Genomic DNA, 6,000 nt, shown 5'->3' on the forward strand with positions numbered 1-6,000 from the left:
GTATTTCTTTGGATATTCTGGGGGAACAATTGGGCAAATGAGTCTCTTTGAACTACTCCCTAATCCTGAGTGCTGACAGAATGTAAGCTTTTGTCCCAAGAGGAAAAGACAACAAAACTAAAGCCAGACCTTCCCAAGTGACACTGAATGCAGAACATCCTGGGGGTGTTGAAACGAAGGAGAACAAGGAGCCAACCTGTGTGCTCATCTTCTGAAAGTCTCTCCAGTCTCCTTGTGGGGAAGTCCACAAGAGATCTCACTCACGGATGATGTCATCCTGATCTCACTTTGATATGTGCCTAGATGTTTCCAGGGACACTCTAATAGTGCCTGCTGAGTTCTGCTCTTAAATTCCACACCTGTTTAACCTAAAAGAGACGTCTAATTTGTTATTAAGGTTTTTGAAATATTTAAAGTATTTTAATTAGCATGGCAATTGTCTGTATTTTGTAGAAACACTCTGGGATATGTCAATACTGTTTGGTTTCTGACCTCAGGATGAGGGACTGAGGTGCATATTTTACATATCAAAGGAGACCTGGCCTCCAGGTTCCCCCAGCATCCCTCAGTCTGTACCTGGTTTACTCTGTCCCAACCCTGAACTATCCAACCCAGGGGCTGGGCAGCCCCTCCCCCAGAGAATCTCCTCTATATAATCCGTCTGCTCTCCCCGTGCCCCTCCCTGCTAGAGCTCTTTCTTTCTCTCTGGCCCCCTCCTCTCCCCTCTCCCTACCATGGTGGCTTCCCTTACCTTCTCTGGGGCCAGCAACTCACCTGTCAGGGAGCAGATTCCTATAAACCTGCATTTAATATCATCTAATCTGGTTTGAACCAGCTCATTTCACTGGTGGAGATATAATTTATCAAATACGTGTACACAATGTAGTGATCAGATCAGGGTGACTGGCATATGCCTCACCTCATTTGATTGATTCCTCCCTCCCTTCCCCCTTTCTTCCCTCTTCTAGCTTTTCTTTTTAGTTTCTTTCCTCTTCCTCCTCCTCCTCCTCCTCCTCCTCCTCCTCCTCCTCCTCTTCTTCTTCTTCCTCCTCCTTCTGTTTGTTTTTGGAGTGCGTTTTCTCTGTGTAGCCCAGGTTGTCCTGGAACCTTCTGTAGATCAGGCTGATGAATTCAAGGGTTCTGCTTTCCTCTGTCTCCCAGTGCTGGGATTAAAGGCCTGTGCCATTACCACTATGCTAAATTTCATTTATTTGTTATTTTTCCATTTTTTTTTACTACACAAGTGCTCTGTCTGCATATATACCTGCATGCCAGAGAGGACATTAGATCCCTTTCCAGGTGACTGTGAGAATTGAACTCAGGCCCTCTAGAATACCTTAACCACTGAGCCCTCTCACCAGCCTTCATTCCCTCCTCCCCACCTCTAGTTTTTCAAAGCTACTGGTTCATTAATTGTCCTCAGACTAGTGGGAATGCCACTTCCTTAAATCCTCAGGCTGCAGACATAGCCCATGGAGAGGAAGAGGGAGGAAGGGACACAGTTACAAATGGGGAGTCCTGAGCAGAGGTACTCTCTAGGTCCATTGCACCTCCCTGGGGTGGTGTGGCTTCAGGGACTGTGAAGGCTTATGTGGAGGAATGGGTAATCTGAGGACTGAGGTGACTGCTGCTGTCCCTCACACACTGCCCCTGGAAAGCCTATCCCAGCAGAACCTGATTCTTTTTCTAAGAGAGCTCCCTTCCCCTTCACCCCCTACACACACACACACACACACACACACACACACACACACACAACACACACACACATACCCCTACACACACACACACCTACACACACACACCTACACACACACCTACACACACACACACACACACACACACACACACACACACACACACACTCTGCTACCAGATGGGACTTCCCTCTTTATGTAAGAGGCTACAAGTGGTACTAAATTCTAACTGGCAGCAGACATAGGCAAATTTCACCGCACCGCACCGCACCGCACCGCACCACACCGCACCGCACCACACACCACACACCACACACCACACCACATACCACACCATACCAAACCACACACCACACCACACCACATACCACACCATACCAAATCACACACCACACCACACCACACACTATACCACACCACACCATACCACACCACACCACACTACATACCACACCACACCACACCACACCACATACCACACCACACCACACCACACACCATACCACACTACACCACATACCACACCACACACCATACCACACTACACCACATACCACACCACACACCACACCACACCATACCACACCACACACCACACCACACCACACCACATACCACACCACACCACACCACATACCACATACCACACCACATACCACACCACACCACACCACATACCACACACCACACCACATACCACATACCACACCACATACCACACCACATACCACACCACACCACATACCACACACCACACACACCATACCACATACCACACACCACACCACATACCACACCACATACCACACCACATACCACACACCACATCACATACCACACCACACCACACCACACACCACACCACATACCACACCACACCACATACCACATACCACACACCATACCACACCACACCACACAGCATACCACCACACCACACCACACCACACACCACACCACCATTTGTGTTACAAGCATCCAAATGCCTTTCTTTTGAATTGTACAATTACTTCTCGTCAGTCATAATCACCCCACGTTACACAGAGCATTATAACACTGTTCCCATCAGTTTTTGCCTCTGTTCCCACTAACATACCTCTCCCCCTCCTCCTTCTTTCCCCATCTTTCCTTCTTCCCAACTCTGGAAGCACTATTCTTCTCTATGCAGTCAGCACTACATGTTAGTGAGCCAGTAAGCGCTCTGTGGTTTCACTTCAACACGATGCCCTCTTTCATCCAGGATGCAGCAAGAGACAGGAATTCTTTTTTGTGACTAGTATTTTATATGAGGTACACATACATGTGGGTGTACATATATATGAGGGTACACACACACACACACACACACACACACACACACAAAGTTTCTTTTCCCATTCATTGTTGGGATTCTTCTGTCTCTAGTTTGAAAACAACATATGCCACTTCTCCTTTCTCCAATCCTTGCTACATTTTAACACAAGCCTGTTTTGGGGTGTGGCTGAAATGTGCCCTGAAGCCTCTTGTGCTGTGGGCCTGGTTCCCAGTGCAGTGACATCTGGAGGTGGAGTTTGGGGGAGGCGAGGCTGGAGGTAGGATACATGGCCAGGATCTGAACAGTTTAATCCAGTCCCTAGTTCACAGGCAGCTGGGGGGAACGTGGGGTGGGAGGGGTCAAGGTAAAGCAGGTGGGTTTCTAGAATACACTTTGGAGATTAAAACTTACCCAGGTCTCCTGTCTCTGATCACTGGACATCACAAGATGAGCCATTGTGACTGGAGCATGGTGCTGTCTCACTCAGTGTGTACGCTCCTAGTGACGTAGACCATTCTCCTCACACACGCACTCATTTATCCTGATGTCTATTCAGAGCATTTACTCACTTAACTGAAGTATTTGTTGCTTTTTGCTGTTTAATTCCTTATATATTCTGGATGTGAAGCCCCCACTGGAGGAGTAGTGGGTAGACAGTCCTTTCATTCTGAAGACTATTTTAATTTTGATTTTCCTTTGTTGTGTTGCTTTTTGGTATGAATAAGTAAAAGTCCTACTTTTTGAAAAAATGAAATATTTTATGTTTCATTATAAGTTGCAGACTTTGCAGGTTCTGAAAAGAAACTTTCTTCAGAAGCATTTCCTGAAAATATATGCCATTCCCTTGTTCTTTCAATAAGCAGAGATCTTCAATCTAAGTGGAGCACATTCTCCTCTTAAATATCATTTTATCTTTGTTGTAAGACTTTGTGTACCAACATATTGGTTTATGAGGATATATTTGATGTTAGCCTCAAGCTCACTATTTAGTCAACGATGCCCGTGCCTGTGTAATAGTGATCTATTTTTACAAATGTAAACCTATGTGGCATTTGTGAAATAAATCTCACTTGATCATGATATAGTACCCACTCTGTGTGATGCTGGACTTCACTTGCTAGTTCGTGATAAATATAACACACATATAGTAACAGAGGTATTTGCTAATGATTCTTGTGACTTGTGTCGTGTTGTGACCACATACCTGAGGCACAGTCCAGGCCTGCACATGTGCAGCGGAACGAGACCAACTTAGCCATTTCCCAGCCTCCAAACGCCATCTTCTGAGGAAGCTTTAATTTTAAATTTATCAACTTTCTTGTGATCTCGGCTTCAGGGCTAATTTAATATTTAAAATTTTCTCTTTGAAAAGTGCCCATTAGCATTTTAGTTAGCTTCTTTGTATTAGTATTTTATGGTTTGTGTTGAGGATAATAATCTATAATTTCATACAAATGGACAATTACAAGTAGTAATCCTTTGGAATATGCTAAGGTTAACGATTCTTCATTACGTGAAACTCAAACATATAAAAAAGTAACAGTAAAACGTAAGGCCCCGTACTTACAACTCAGCTCAATATTGAACGGCATAGCCCACTTTTGTTAAAGCATAACTGGGTTTTTAAGAGTCAAGATTTGGAGTATTTTGAGTCATTATTATGATGTTTTATGAAGAATACTTGACAATTAATTAAGCAGCAGAGCACTGGCTCAGTGGTAAGGCTCTTGCACAAGCCTAGTGACTTGAGTTAGATCCTGAATCCCCTGGTGAGGGTGGATTGAGAGAACTCCTCAAAGCTGTCTTCTACATGTGCACCATGACACATGTGATGCACGTACGCACGCACACACGCACGCACGCACGCACACACACACAGAAAAAAGATATTTAACAAACATCTCTTAAAATACACAGTATTAAGAGTGGGAATGCATAGTAGTTATATGAATGGGTGAGGTTCTTCTGCCGGGGCAATGTATTTACAGAAGCTACGCGATGTGGTGGAAAGTTCTAGAACTAAAGTTGTCTAGATTTAAAACTGGGCTGTCATGCAGTACTGTTTCTGAGAGTGGAGGGGTGGAGGGGGAAAAGAGCTCCAATTTAGAGCCTCTATTGTATCAGATGCATGTAGCGAGATAAGTGGAATCATCACACCACGACTGTGAGGAGATATTTCTAGCCATCGTCTACAGACGTGGACAGGCTGAGAGGCTGAATGAGCTACACTGACTCAGCTTTTTATTCGGTGAGCAAGCCTGCCTGGCCTGGTGAATCATCTACCAGGAACATAATATTAAAGCCACAGAGTTAGACGTTATCTCTAAAAAAAAAAAAAAAAAAAAAAAAATTATAGAAAGAGCAAATGGAAATCTTGCGGTAGAACATTGGAAACACTTTTGTCCCCGCAAGGCAAAAGAGATAATGAGCATGATCAGAAAGAATTTCATCAGAGAATGTGAAATCAACTAATGTTATTACTGCTGCAAGCTGGCAGCTGAGGACGTTTCCCCGGTCCTAGCTGAGGACCTAGTTTGGGCCCTGCTACAAGCAAATTACTTAATTTCTCTGTGCCTACTTCCTTTCTTGTAAGCCACCCCCACCCCCTTAGCGTTCTTTCTTCTTTAAAATGAGAAGCCAAATGATTCTGGCATGAATTCTGGTACAAAGGGAGCTCAAAATGACTATTCCAGAGAAAGGTACAGGAGAAACAAGTCTGTATAGATCTCACAGTAGTCTAGAAGGTCTTATTAAATTAGCTCACACTTTTTGGTTTTCTTATGATTTACTTTCCTTTCCTCAAGATTGAAGCATGGATAAAGGCTATCAGCTAGTAGTATTTGGTACCAAAAGACCTTACTGCATTACAGAGTCTCTGAGAATTAATCTTTCTCTTCTTTTCCTTCCTCCTTCCCCTTTTTGGCAACAGGCTCTCCCTGGGCAGCCCAGGGGCCTTACAATCCTGCTGTTTCCTCTCCGCCCCTGGGATTTCAGGTGCGGGCCGCCATG

Source organism: Rattus norvegicus, chromosome 9 (assembly GCF_036323735.1).
Source record: "Rattus norvegicus strain BN/NHsdMcwi chromosome 9, GRCr8, whole genome shotgun sequence".
Lineage (NCBI taxonomy): Eukaryota > Metazoa > Chordata > Mammalia > Rodentia > Muridae > Rattus > Rattus norvegicus.